At 58.4% G+C, this 15,019-nt stretch overlaps 1 protein-coding gene across 1 annotated transcript in view; it reads left to right on the forward strand.

Moving 5' to 3' along the window:
• Positions 1-15,019, forward strand: part of KCNK9 (potassium two pore domain channel subfamily K member 9) — a 74,487-nt gene that overhangs the window by 58,148 nt on the left and 1,320 nt on the right. The window lies entirely within an intron of this gene.

Consider the following 15,019-nt stretch of genomic DNA (forward strand, 5'->3'; position numbering starts at 1 on the left):
TGCACAGGCAGGGGTGGGGCAGGCCTCAGCAGGTGCAGATTGCAGGGCCCGATCCCATACATAGGGAGGGGCTCAATGGGGGGTCTCAGCAGGTGCAGAGCTCAGGGCCTGATCCCATGCACAGGTAGGGGTGGGGCGGGGAGCTTGCCAGTTGAGACGGGACCCTGCAAAGCTTCTCTAGGAGCTCTGTCATCACCCGTGACCTGAGGACGTTAGCGGCCCACCCTCGGGTTCTCCTTCACACCCTCGTGATCCTCGTGCCTTCTGTGGACCGACAGCGAACTTCAAGCTTTTAGAACAGGGCTCCCCGCGGGGCACCATCCTCACGCTCATCGTTATGCCATGGTCATTCCCGTGGTCACCGTCACCGTGGCCACCACTGCCGCAGGCTCCCCAGTGCCTGGCACAGTGCCTGACACCTGCTAGGTGCTCAGCAACCACCTGTTGCTTGGATGGAGTAAAAGTGCCCACCTGTGCCGGACACTGGGGATGCAGAAATGGCAGATCCATTTCATCTTCTGAGATACGAAGGAAGGCTGTGTCCCCACCGGGGACTGTGACAGTCTGTTCCTATAAAGGCAGCTGTACGCCCTGATGTCCAAGCCCTCGGCCTGCCTCCTGTCCACCTCAGGACTTCCCACCTGCCTCTTTGCTGCCTCCCCTTCTTCCCGCCCCAGCCTCCTTCCCTGCCCGGCGCCGGTGCCCACGCCCCTCGGCCAGCCAGAGTCCCCGCTTCCATCCTCCCCTGGGACACTGGACCTCACCCTGGCAGCAGGGGGGCATGGGGGCCAGAGCTCGGGCAGGCAGGGGTCTGGATGCAGATCCCCACTTTGCCAGGTGGTCAGCTGAGTGACCGTGTGTTTATTAACCCCAAACCTCAGTTCCCTTGTTTGAATTATGGGCATAGTAATTGTGCCCACTGTGGGCACTTTGGGGTCTCGGACGGTGCCTGGCACACGGCTGACATCGTTATGTTCTTGATGGTTTTGTTTCCATTTATTCATTGTTTTCACAAATTTGTACTGAGGCTCCACTACGTACAGGACACTGGGGCTCCGTATGGCTGTGAATAAATAACCAGGATCTAGAATGTTCTGTGCCAGGCACCGCATGCCTGACCCTGCCCACAGACCCCTGCCCACCCCTGCTTCCGGGGTCTGCATGCAGCAGAGCAAGATGCAGGTGGTGACCCAGGCAGGGACCAGCAGGGCTGCCCCGGGTCCCTGGCCAGCGTGTCGGCGTCGGTGGCTTCCGCCCGTCCACAGATGGCTCCTAGGCCCTGGGACAAAGGCTCTGAAAGTTTCTGGCAAAACACGGGTCCCACACACCCCAGGAGGGGGGCCCCTCACTGAGGAGCCCGGGGCAAGCCTGGCCTGCCTGGCGAACTTATTTAGAAACTACCTACTGCCCCTCCACCCGAGGAGGCTGTTCCCTCAAACTTTCCATCCCGTGCGTAACGATGCCAGGTGGAGAGACACCACAGGGGACCTTCCTTGTCCAGCCGTTTGGCAAGCAGCCTCTTCCCGTGTGCCAGGAACGGCTCTTGAAACAGGTGGGGGTCAGAGCTCGCCCTTGAAGTGCTCCTGCTGGCCTGGGGGGCGGGGATGGACGGCCCCCCAGTGCAGATAACCCAGGCGGCTTCCACAGAGGGCCCTTTGCAGGGGACAGGCGGGCGTGGGAGGCCTCAAGGGATGGCTGGTGACGGTGGACTTGCTGTCCTCGTGACCCACGGGCCCCGCAGGGAGTAGGGCGACAGGCACAGGGGCAGACCGCTGGCAGACACAGGTGCCTCTTGCTGAGAGGAGGAGCCTTGTCAGTACGGGACAGGCTTGGCAAACGCGCGGCCTGCACCCCGTTCACGTGCACCTGGATACCTGCCTTTCAGAGAAGGGGAAGGTCAGGCCTCCCCATCCCTTCCCAGGCCTCCCTCCCTCAAAGCAGTAACCTGCTGGAGCTCCCTGGCGGCTCCCCCCTCCTCGGGGTCTCCATCGCCCTCTGACCTCTCAGGCGAGCCCTGCTTCCTTGTCGATGGCATTTCCCTGGTCCCACGGGCCATTTGAGCTTGAGACCACCAGCCTGAGGGAGCCAAGAAGCAGGAGCACTTTGACTCCGCGCCGTGGGTCCCCGAGGCTGAGGGAAAAGGGGTGATCCTGCAGGCAGGCTGTGTGTGGAGCAGAGGAGGGGTCTTCAAGGCCCGCAGTGCAGCATGTGCAGACATCCCGAGGCATAAGGCAGAAGAAATAAGAGTCGTGTGCACCTGCGACGAGCTCACTGACAGCATTTACGGGGCATCTTGGAAATGGAAAGGCAAAAATCAGAGCACCTGGGGGTCCAGGGAGAGGACCCTGATATTAGGAGGCCTATGCCTGGTATGTGTGTCTGTGATCTCGAACACTCCCAGCAAGCCCCGGGGAAAGGACGGTGTGGACTTGGTCTCCAGGACAGACCAGGAGCAGGATGCCGAAGCCCGAGCTGAAGTCGCACAGATGAACCGGAGTCGGGTCTGCCTTGAAGCCTGGGTTTTTCCACTCACTCTGCCTCGAGACCGGGGGACACCTCGGGTTACTCTTGTATGAGGGAGGGCTGGGCAGTGTGCGCATGCACATGTGTGCACTTGCCTGTGCGGCTCTTGCAGGGGCCGGAGGCAGCATTTTTAAAAGAGCTTGACACAGGATGGTTTTGTGGCAATTGAGGATCATCCACCTAATAGCTGTATGTCCTTGGGCAAGTGACTTGGCTGAAATAATTAATCCTTGCAGCTTCAAGAGGCTGGCACTGTTGTTGTTCTTGATTTGCCAACAAGGAAACCGAGGGCAGAAAGGCTGGGTGCCAGGCATTGTTCCCCGCTTTCATAAGCGCGCACGCTTAATGCGTGTTTACTGTTAAAAATTAGGCAAGTGGGGGACTGGGGCTCCTAATGGTCTTCAGCTTTATCTTGCTCCTTTTAAAGTTACTCTTCACCAGTGTGTCCAGGGCCACAGATTCAGGTCTGTGTGTGAGTCTGTGCATATCTCTGCATGTGTGTGTGTCTGTGTGCTGGAAACTTTGCGTGTGTGAATCTGTGTGCATGTCTGTGTGCACGCACACATCTGTGCATGTGTGTGTGAATCTGTGAATGTGTGAGTCTGTGAATGTGTGTGCACATCTGTGTCTGTGTAAATGTTTCTGCATCTGCAGGTGTGTGTGTGCACGCCTCTGGGTCTGCGTGTGTGTGTCTGTGAGTCTGTGTGCACGTCTCTGCATCTTTGTGCACACACCTCTGCATCTGTGTCCACATGTGTGTGTGCGCACACACGTGCACAGGGCCTGAGATCCTGTTTCCTCTCCTGTGAGACGGACGTGACTGTCCCAGTGCTGACCCCTGGCCGAGTGAGGACGGTGCACAGGGGCTGTGTGGCCACCCCCCAGTGAGGCCTGTCCCCGGATCTGGGGGGCGAGGTCAGTCCACACATACCAGCTTCTGGGGTTCGGCCTCCAAGCTGGTAAATGGTAACGTCTCCGAAGTTCTTATGGTGAGGGAGCCACGCAGCGCACACTGTCCCCGAGCTCAGGGACTCAGTGCAGCACAAGTGACTTTAACTCTCCAGCCGGTCACTGCCGCTCTGTGTGGTCACTCTGTCCTCCAGAGACCCTGAGGCCCCTGCATCTCCAGGGAGAGCAGAAAGGGAGGGGGAGAGACGCTCAGAGCGAGAGACTCAGGAGGCTGGCGTTTGTGGGCGGCAGGAACCCTGCTGCTGGCACTGAGTCACCCGGGCCACAGGCCGCGTCCCCTCGCAGGGCCAGTGCGGGCCAGCTGTGAGCGCGGGGGCGGGAACCCGCCCGCTTCTGCTGCTCTTTGACACAATGAGCATCTCTCGGCACTTGGGGCCCCTGAAGCGAGTTCGCTGCCATCACGCTCCTGCTCCGCAAGTGCGGAGCGGGAACCGAGTTCCGATCTGCCAGCAGGGACGGGCCTAGGACAAGGCCTGGTGGCGTCGCCGGGCCTCGGACCCCCGTCGGCGCTGCTGTGCCCTGGCTTCTCTGTCGGCCCTTCCCGCGCAGCGGGAGCGCCGATAGCCATGCAGAGTCCCAGGGCCCCAGCAGCCCCCCGACCCAGTGACCCGGGACCTGCACGGTCCTAAGATCCCCGGCCGTCCGATCCCCATGAACACCCAGGTCAGGACGCCCTGCTCGAGAAGCCGCAGATGCAACACCTGCTGCTTCATCCAGCTGCTTAGGCGACCCGGAGGCATGGACATTGGTAGGTGACCATGTTCAGCTCCGGCTGCGCACCCTGGCCTTTGCTCCCCAGGGCCCGTTGGCGCCTGAATTGTGCCCATTTCACAGATAAGGTACGAGGGTGTTGGCGTCAGGCCCTGTGATGCCGTGTCACCTGGGTCTCTGTGCGTCCAGAGCTCCTCTGGGGATTCGGGGTAAGGAGGAGAGCCCCATTCCGGAGGTGGTGGCACATGTGCGGGGGGCCCTTGAAGAGCGCGGGGCCCTGTCCCATGGAGGACCACCCGCCTCGACCCGCCGGCCTGAGAGCCGGGAGTAACTTGGCCTCCCAGGCTCCGCGGGTCCCCCCACCCCGTTCCGTCTTCTGTGAACACGGCGTGAACCCCGCGGGCTCCCTCCCTCTCCTGCACACCAGTCTCCATCAGACCGAGGCCGTTCCTGTTACCACTTGACGAGCGGGTGTCAGGCCCTGCTGGGCCTCACGTGTCCTTAATTCTGCTGCAGACTTTCAAAACTCGGCCAAGTTTTATGTACTTTTTCCTACGAACTTCAGCTTTTAGTTGTGGGTTAGTTTCGCCGCCTTTGCTTCTAGTGTCTTTTTCGGGGAGAGGATCTTGTACTGTGGGTGAGGGGAAGAGGAGGGAGGACCAGCAGAGGGGAGAGCTCTTCCTTGGGGGTGGGGGTGAGGCTCGCAGGAGGCGGGAAGGAAAAGGCAGGCTTCCGGCATGTTCTGGAAGGTGCGGGCGCCGCTGTCCCCACGGTGGGGTCAGGGGCCTGCAGCGGGAGCCCAGGTCGGGGAGGTGAGGGACGCCTCCCCCCCCCCCGCTCCCCCCTGCCCCGCGGCACCTGCTGGGGCAGCCTCTCCCCCAGGACGAGGGAGCAGTAAGCCACTTGGCTCAGTTCCTGGCCCAGGTGACGCCCACAGTCACAGTGACGGTGGTCAGGGCTCCGCGTTAGAGGGTTTCTCTGTCGTCAGCGCTGATGGGGACTTGTGGGGAGCCGCTGGGCACAAGGGCGGGTTCCCTGGCTCTGGGGTCCCAGGGCAACGGGGCTGCAGCAGGCCTGGGGCCCAGTGCCCGCCAGAGGGCGCCCGTGCTTCTCCCGTCGCTGCTGGCTGTCTGCGGCACTGGCCCCAGGGAGGGCCCGATGGTGGGAGGACAGGGGGACAGGAGGACAGGGGGACAGGGGGACAGGGGGAGAGGGAGGGACGGCGGCCTCCAGCCATCTCAGCCCCGGACACGCCTCCCTGTCCCGTGGCAGAGGCGCCTCTGCGGAAGCCAAGTGGTCTGGGGGCGCAGGGCCGTGCCCCTGTGGTCCAGGCCTGGGGTGCTGACCTTGACCTCGTCCTGCCCCGGGTGCCTACGGCGTCGGGGCTGGGAGCCCTGCGAGATGGGTGCCTTGCCAGCTCGTGACGGGAGGGCGCCGGCTGGACCACGGCCTGCCCCTGGCCGCCTCCAGCCTGGTCCTCCCGGCCGGTGGAAGGGCGCTGCTGGGCAGACCTGGCCTCTGGACCCTGCTCCAGGCCCTATGCCTGGAATCTCCCCGCCCCCCCACCGGGGGCCGAGCTCTCAGGGCTGCATCCTGGGCCCTCCTGTCAGCAGAGGTGTCCTGTGGCTGCTGCAGGGCTAATGTCCCTCACGTGCACCCAGAGGCCCGAGGGGGGTGTTGGGTAAGGGAGCCCAGCGAGCCGTGGGTGCCGACTGGGGGGTGGTCCTCTGGTCGCCGGTGTTAAGGCTGCATCCTCACCCCACCCACCCCCAGTAGGAAGGACGGTGCTGCCGCCGGGAGCCTGGGCTTCTCCGGAGTGGCCTTAGTCTCCCCCCCGAGGCCCCAGGACCCCGGTCAGCTCAGCGCCACCTCCCAGAAACCCCACAAGACCCCCAGGCTCCCCCCTCCTCCTTCCCTCCATCCCTCCCTCATCCTCAGGGAGAAAGCAGGGAGAGTTTTTGCTTTTCATGTCTTCAGTCCAGCAGCATTTAGTAGATTCACAGGATTGGGCAACCACCACCTGCATCTAGTTCCAGGACCCTTGTATCCTCACCCCAGAGAAAACCCCCGGACCCAGCAGGCAACCCCTCCGTCCTCTTCCCTCCCCAGCCTCGTAGGACCTGCTGCCTGCCTCCATGGATTTGCCTGTTCTGGGCACTTCCTATAACAGGCTCCTGCAGTATGTGTCCGTGGTATTTGGCGTCTTTTGTCTTTGCACGATCTTTCCTTCTGTGTATCAGAATACGCTCCCTCTTCGAGGCCGAGTAATATTCCACGGTAGGGGGGGACGGGCCCACACGTTGCGTGTCCGTTGATCCACGGGCGAACATTTGGGTTGTCTCTCCCTCTTGGCTGTTGTGAACGTGGGTGTACAAGCATTTGAATACTTACTGTTAGCCCTTGGGGCTACGGACCTAGGAGTAGAACTGCTAAAAATAATTTTTAAGGAGATGTAGGTCTTCGTGGCTTGGGTCTGTGCTGAGCGCAGAGGAAGCCGCCGAGCAAACCCCTCCTCTCGCTGTTCTACTGATGTCCCAGTGGGCACGCGGTCAGCGACAGGGCCGCCGGGATGCACCTGCACCCCCGAGGGCTCCCTGATGCCCACCTTGCGGGGCCACTGTGGGGACTAGAGGGGACGCACACACGGTTCCCCGGGCTGTGTCCTCATTCATAAATTAGGATAATGCTGCTCGTTGCACTGGCTCCTCGTAATGAGAAGGAACCCGGTGGGGGGGGGGGGTCAGAGGCGCAGCCGCAGAGCTGGGAGGAGGCCCTGCAGAGCCTGGGCTGGGGTTTCTGGGCGCCCGCGGTCCAAGGGTGCCCCTGAGGGGTGACCACAGACCAGCGAGAAGATGAAATGTCCACTTGGCAGAGGTGCGGGAGCGGGCGCCGGTGGATGTGCTGAGCGTGCAGGCGCCCCGGGGTCCACACCCGGCCCCTGCGTCTGGCCTGCCCAGCCTTGCACCGGACAGAAGGGCAGGGAGGCCCGTCGTGAGCTCTTACCAGAAATTCATGCCTTGTGAACTTGTATGTTGTTCAAAAATAAATTTTTAGATGTAAGATGAAGGGAAACCCAAAGGGAGCCATTTGGGAAATTAATAATTTTAAAAGCCTATGAGAGAATTGTTCTTTTCATTCAGTGAAACCCTAAATCTGCTGATTTTCCTCCACGGGACACAGGGTGCCAAACCCGTGAATAAGCAAGTCACCGGGGCCTCTGCTCGTGGCTCCAAGAAGGGCTGAGGGCTTGGGATTTGGGAGCCGGGGGCCCTGGGCAGAGAGCCTCAGTGTTCTCATCTGTGAAGTGGGCTCGCCTGTTCTGGAGCGGAGTTCCCCACGGGGATTGTAGGAGGGGCCTCAGTCTACCCGGGAGGACCATGCCCACCTGGGTGCGGGGGGCAGGGCTGGCTTCGGCCCACTTGGGGAGGCGCCCCTAGGGACGATGGCACCTCTCGCTGCCTTGGTTTGTGCATCTGTGAAGTGGAATGGCCAGTGTCTGCTGCCCCGGCAGACTCGGCCCTGGAGGGAGGGTGGTGAGCAGCGGCCTGTGGCGTGTGGCAGGGCTCTCGAACCTTCACTTGCTCCCCCGTCTCCCCTTTCCCGCCTCCTCTCCTTTCCCCCACTTCTGGAGCATCATGACCTCTGTCTTAGACAAACAGATGGTCTATTTTGTTTAGACATTTTAAAACGTGGCACAGGGGCAGCCCGGGTGGCCCAGCGGTTCAGCGCTGCCTTCGGCCCAGGGCGTGACCCTGGAAACCCGGGATCGAGTCCCGCGTCGGGCTCCCTGCATGGAGCCTGCTTCTCCCTCTGCCTGTGTCTCTGCCTCTCTCTCTGTGTCTCTCATGAATAAATAAATAAAATCTTTAAAAAAAAATGGGGCACAGGCGGCTCAGAGGGGCGCCTGGGCAGCTCCATCAGTGACCTTCGGCTCAGGTCATGATCTCAGGGTCTCGGGATAGAGCCCCACTTAGCAGAGGGCTCCCTACTTAGCAGGGAATCTGCTTTTCCATCCCCCTTTGCTCGTCCCTCCCCTCAAATAAATAAATCTTTAAAAAAAAATGCCTAATCAGATTCTACATTTAAAGAAATTCCTATTTCTAGCTTCTCCTTAAAAATCCGGAGGTTGGGTCATCTTTGCCTGTGGCCGGGCTGGGGTGCAGCTGCTTTTTCAGAGGTCCAGACTGTGCCCCCCACCCCAGCCGCCTTCCCCACCCACCCAGCTCCCCGCAGAGGGATGTGGGGTGCTTGTAAGAGAGGCCACGTCAGGTGCGGGGCGTGCGAATTGCGGAGGGCTGTGTTATCCGTGCAAAACTATTCTTGGTGATTTGTGGTCACGCTCAGGTGTCGAGCAGGGTAAGTGTCAATCACTTGCAGTCAAAGCGCTGGCTGAGGCCAAAAGACTTACTGGGGAGCAGACTGGACCATGAGTAGGGCTGACTCGACACTGGGCTCAGGCCCAGGGGTGGAACGACACACCCCGTCTCTCGGGTCAGGGAGTTCTCCGAGGTTGCGCTCATCCTCGTGGTGCTGAAATGACTTCAGTGGCTCCGGACGTCACACCCTGGCAGGAAAGAACAGAAAAGGGCTCGTTGGTTCAGTGTGCGGCTGGCAACCCAGTCAGAGCCCACAAGCAGCATCGTTCCCTCTCAGGGGGTTGAAACCAAGCCCGCGTGGTGGCCCCCAGTTCTGTGATGCTGCAAGAGGGACGGCCCTGCCCGGGGTGGGTGTGACAAGGGGCATCCCTCTCAGGTGAACATGGAGCAGCGTTGTCGTATCTGGAAGGGACCGCTTGGCTGTGCAGTCCCCGTTGCGGAGAGCGAGCCCTGGCTTCGGGGGTCTGGGCGGCCTTCCCCAGGTCACGGTCGGCAGGTGGCAGACGGAGCCAGACGCCGACCTGGGGACTTACTGATGCTGCCAAGGGACCTCCTGCAGACCCTTCCTGCCCACTCTCCGCCTCTCTGTCCCCGACAGACCCCATGAGTCATTTTCCTCTTTGGTGTTTGCAGACACCTGGGTCTTAATAATCACGCGGAGCTCATTGGGGGGCTCGAGCGAGGCCAGCGCCGTGGGAGGGTGGATGAGTGGGATGCTTGCGGCGCAACCGAGTGAGGAGCCAGCCAGGAAGTGCGAGGGGCCGAGGGCAGCTCCCCTCCCTGGCACCTCCCTGCTCAAAGCCACCCTGACTCATTCTTTAATGGGAAGTGTGCCTATTTTAATTCCTATCGGCACAAAATCCTTGTGTGTCCTTTATAAATATTTCATCCTGTTCCAGCAGCAAGGTCCCACCACCCAGTCCCTGTGTAGCCACCTGCGTCCCCATGCAGGGCTGGTCGGTTCCCAGCACCTGGCTGTGATGGCTGCTGCTGCTCACCTGAATGAGGGTGCCTGGGGAGGGGGGTGACCACTCAGTGTCCCCAAGGGCCAGCCTGGTCCACCCCGCTGCAGTGTCCTGGCGTGGGAACTCAAAGCTAGGTCGCGGTCCTCTGGCCAGGCGATGAGGGCAGGCTTCGGGGAGGGGCACCCCACAGCAGGGAAGCCTTGCAGGGAAGCCTTGCCAACCTTGAAGTGCTGTGTAGGCAGGCCTGGGAAAGTCACTTAGGCCAGCTGTTGACGGGCCTTAGATCCCCAGGGAGCCAGAGGGAGCCACAGACAGCTCTTGAGCACCGGCGTGCCAGGAGCGAGGCTGGTCTGTGACCCACGGTGCCCGCTGCCTTACTTACTCTTCACAGTGGACAGAGTCTGCCGGACACTCAGGGCATCTTTAATGAAACGCTGCTCAGCGGAGGAGCCAGGTCTGGGAAACTTCTCATACTCAGTGAACTTCTGGAAAGTCTGGGAGCAGCCGGCAAGGAAGGAGCACGAGGCATCTTGCAAGGGAGGGCTGCCTTCTAGCCGCAGCTGGTTCTTCGGGGAGCCCCAGACCCAACAGAAATGATTAGTTTTATTAGGCTCCTTCCCTGTGTCTCCCGCTCATCCTGTTACCCAGCCGCAGCCAGGGGATGCAGGCCTCTTCTCCGCAAGCCTCTCCCAGGACAGGTCAGGGAGGCGGGCTAAGTATACCGAAGGGGCCACGGAGTGAGGCTGGATGAGCTGGTGTCCTGGGCTCCGCCGCGGCGGCCTCGCAATTGGCCGGGGCTTCCAGGCGGTGCCCGGACCCAGAGATCATTTGCACGGTGATGCGCCCCTCTCGGTTCTGAGCGCCTCCCCCGTGCTGTACTCTGAGATCGCAGAGGTGAGTCAGGAGTGGGCAGTACTGTCCTCAGAACCCACGGTCTGGCCAGGAGGCAATGGGAGGAGGGAGGAGAGGACCCTGGGCAATGACCCGGCCCACGGTGGCCTCAGCTGTGACTCCAGCAGGGGAGGCCAGTGTCCATGGGTGAGAGAGGAGCACAGTCGGGAGGGGGGGGCGGTGCTGCCCTGGAAGCCCCCCAGCCCCCACTCTGGGTTTGGGGGTGGGAGCCGGCACAGAGCGAGCAGGCTGCTGGGGCCTTCCGTCAGGCCCAGGCCCAGCTGGCCAAGGACCCGCAACGGCACCTGGGCGCTAGAAAGCCTGCACCCAACATCTGAATGCCGGCCTGGGGTGGGGGCTCAGCTCCAGTGGGAGGGCCTGCTTCTCATTCCAGCTTCGTCTCTCTCTGCTCCCTGTCCTTGGCCCCATTTCACAGATGGGGACATTGAGGCATCCTTCTGGGAAGCCCAAGAGTGGCAGAGTCCTCAGACAGCTTTTCAGAGTGGGGCTTTGGAAGGGTGGCCCCGTGCCTTGCAGGGCGGCTGCAGGCTGGCCGCCTCTCCCTTTCTCAGCCTCCTGCTCCACATGGGGCCTGTGAATGGAGGGACTCCACGGAGGTCACATGGCGGCCACCCGGAGGCGTCCATCCGGGACAGCCTGGTTTCAGTATCTCTTCTGTGCCCTGTGCATGCCTCCTGAACCCTGCGTAAATTGTTTTTAGACATCGCTTTCCCAAAAGGATGAATTATTCATTTCCAGTGGTGGAAGGGCAACCGGTATAGTCCTCTGTGGGATTCCTGAGGTTATGTGGCCTCTGCGGGACTGGGAGGTGGAGGAGGAACTGGCTCTAGTGCCTGGGGAGCCTGGGGACGTAGAGGGAAAACCGGGACAGAGATGGAGCTCTCGTGAGCTCCCAGGACCAATCCTGAGTGGGGGCTGGGGGATGAGAGAAGGAGAACAGACCCCCTCTGCCTGGGGGTCCTCTGTGGCCTTGACACCCATGCCCTCAGCCTCTAAGGCCCCTCCTCATGCTGGGCACTGAGGGAGGCCCTGGCCATGGGCTGGCTGGCTGCCTGGAGCCCCTTGGGAGATTTGGGGGAAGGAAGTCCCTGTGGGTCCCCCATGACGAGCAAAGGTCGTCAGAATTGGTGAATATGGCTCCCAACCCAGGGAAGCCAGAGTGCATTCATTCATTCATTCATTCATTCACATTTGAAGAAAACCAGTCTGAGCTGGTACACAGGTTCTGTGAGAACATTGGAGATTTGTACCTTGTTGCCTCGGGAAGGAAGGAAGCTTTCCACGATCTGGCACATGCACATTTTGTTCTCTCTCATCTTATACCTGTAGCTTGCAGATACTGTGTAGCCTAGTGAGTCATAAATATGTGCAATCCGTGCAGCATATACATAAATGTGTGCACATCCTGTGCCTTGAGTGTTCTCTGCATGCACACACGCACAGGGTCTGCGGAGACAAAGTCTGTTGGTGAATGCGGGTCTGCTCTGGGCATGTCGTGTATGCTTCTATGTACTGGTAGATCTGTGGTGTGTGTGCCTGCGTGTTCCAAGTCCGGGTGTTCCCCGACCCACACGTACATACTGTTTGTGAGGTCCCAAGGGTAGGCCATACGTGTTCTGCACAGAGCACCTGCAGACGCTACATCTGTGTATTACACACATGGCTTATGCATTCCCTGGATGTAGACACGATGTGTGTGGACCTGTCCACCTACGGTGCCTGGAGCGTTGTAGCAGCAGAGACGAGCAGATCCAGGGGAGACTACGTGTAGCGTATCAGTAGGGCCTGTGCAGGAAGCAGCACTCTCAATCAGTGGGCTATTTATAGACTCTTCTGGAAAGTGTGGGTCGGGCGGAGGGAAGGCGTGGCATTCTGGACGAGCCGTGATGGAGAGCTGGGAATAGTTACTGGAAGTGTAGAGAGTAGCTCTATGCTGTGAACCTGCTGGCGGAGGCGGCCTGTGACCAAGGTCCTCCCCTTCCTCCCTTCCTCTGACCTCCTGACCCACTAACTGGAAACCAGAGAGCAGGGTGGAGATGGGTGCGTCCAGTTGGGGAAATCGATGATGTCCTGCCTGGCTGCCTCTTTCCCGGAAGCATTGCGTGTTCAGCAACTTCTCTCACCGTAGCGGGAATAGTCCTGTGCCCAAACCACGGGGCCCTAGGAGATGCATTAACGTGGAAGGCCCTGAACGTTGGTGGCGTTCGTCTCCCACACTCTTACTGAGGCCTGTCCCCACTGTAATGTGGCGGTGAGATACCGTGGGGGTGTCGGAATGATGAAGTCCTTCCATTCTGCAGTGTGACAGATGGCCGGAGACCCGACACGCCCCGACACGGGGTCTGCAGACGTACTGCTGTCCGGGCCACATGAAGGAAACTGCTGCTGACAGGAATGGGTGGGTCTGGGCACCCCAGGTGCAGGTTTTTTGTTTTTTTTTTTTGATTCAGCAAATGCTGTGTTGGTTTCCTCCAGTAAATATATCCCATCCGGAGCCATTAGCTAATATTACCGCCTTAGTAAGTCTCCAGCAGTCTACTGTTTTCCCACCATCCATCTGGCTTTTGTGTGAGCTACGCAGGTGAGCTATCTAGAGGTAGAGTGGGATTCCCACCCCTGCATTTTGTATAAATATAAACCCACTTGTTTACCGAGACGTGCTTCATTCTTTCCGGAAGACCTAAGTCTCCATCTGGTATCATTTCCCTCTAGGAAGAACTTCCTTTAGTAATTATGCTCTGTAGATCTACTGGTAACACGTTTTCTTCAATGTAAAAATGTATCTTGCCTTCATTCTTAAAGGATATTTCCTGTGGATGGACAATTCCAGGTTAACAGTCTTTTTTTGTTTTTTGTTTCTTTTTTAAAGCCCCTTAAAGATGTTATTCTGGTGTTTTCAGGCTCCCAATGTTCATGATTAGAAGGAAGATGTATTCAAAAGTGTTCTCTGTGTGAGGTCTTGTTTCTCTCTGGCTGCCTACAAGATTTTTCTCTTTGGTTTTCAGCAGTTTGATGTGTGGTGGTCTTTGTGTTTATCCTACTTGGAGTTCCCTGGGATTCTGGAATCTATAAGCTGTGTCTTTCACCAAATTTGGTTAATTTTGGCTATTTCTTCAGAGTTTTTAGGTCTTATTCTCTCTTTTGCTCCTGGGATGCCTTTCTTCAGGTCGGATTTCTAGATTGGTTGCTCTCCCCATCAGCCTTTGGTTTCCCTGTTCTATCCTTTCTGGCCTGACTCCAACTTTGTCATGTCATTTTCCCTCTTTTGCAAAGAATATGGGGTTTTTGAGGGGCTGGAGCTCAGTACTGGCTCAGTGGGACTGATGGTCAGAGAGGATGAACAGAAGGCATCCTGGAAGCAGACAAATGGTGCCATCTCTCTACTGAATATATGACCCCTGGGGTAGGTAGGACATGGCTGGCATGAATTCCTGCCAGGGGAGGGAGATAGACCATAAATGATAAAGTCCTGGTAGAGAGGCGTGAGCTTGAGCAGTCATATGAAGTTTCTTGTGGGAGACAGGGGGCAGGGGAGGTCTTGGGGGGTCTGGTTGGTCCCTACTGAGTACCAGGCCCTGGACTAGGGGCCGACTGACTCAGCAGGTCTGCACAATCCCACCTGAAAATTATCATGATCCCATGTAACAGATGAAGAAACCAGGGCTGGGAGGGGTGGTCTGGTGCCCTGGATAATACAGCTGGTGAAAGGACTAGGAGCCCATGAGCATACGGCTCAGGGTAACATCAGGGAAGCCATTTTTGAGGGGGGTGGATTTGAGATGTAGGAAGGCCATGTTCATCCTCCAAGCTCTCAGTCCAAATGCTGCCCATGATTCAGGTTTTTTTTTTTTCTTCTTCCTTTTTCTGGACGGTATTAGTTTCAGAACTTGAACTAGAGCCTGCTGAGTCTTGCGTTCTTTCTGCCATATTGTGTAGACTGTATCCTGGCTCTGATATGAATAACAAGTAGCTGAATGGCACCTGGCAGGTAACTTCACCCTTCCAGCACCCCATCCTCATTCTGAACACGAGGAAATACAGAATCGGCTTTGCACAACGGACGTAGGGTATTGACGAAGTGACGTGCTGTGAAGTTGCACAAAGAGTATCAAAAGCACTTACACGTGCACGGTTCTTGAAGGATTATTTGCTCCCTCTTTCCTGGGAAGCCCAGATTCACACAGTGGCACAACCGTATTCCTTCATTTATTAATCTTCTATAGGCTAGGTGTTACTCTAGGGGTGGGGGATCCAGCAGTGAACAAAACAGGTACAAGTCTTTGCCCTCCTGGTGTTTGTATTACACTCTGCAGTTACTCCTCCTGATTCAAAACTCTCTGCTTTTGAGCCTCGTTCTTGGTGCCCAAAAGCTCTGGGTTCAATTCCCAGCTCTGAAGAAATCAAGGTATCCTACTGTTAGGTAACCAGAGCTCAGTGTTCTTGTTGTATCAGACTCATCATGCCTGGTTTGTAGGGTTGTTAGGAGGTCAGAGTGAGGATCTGTGGGACGAGGACTCTGCCCAGAGCCTGGTCTACAACAGTAATGTTGGTCCACAGTGGCCA

Source organism: Vulpes lagopus, chromosome 9 (genome assembly GCF_018345385.1).
Source record: "Vulpes lagopus strain Blue_001 chromosome 9, ASM1834538v1, whole genome shotgun sequence".
Taxonomy (NCBI): Eukaryota; Metazoa; Chordata; class Mammalia; order Carnivora; family Canidae; genus Vulpes; species Vulpes lagopus.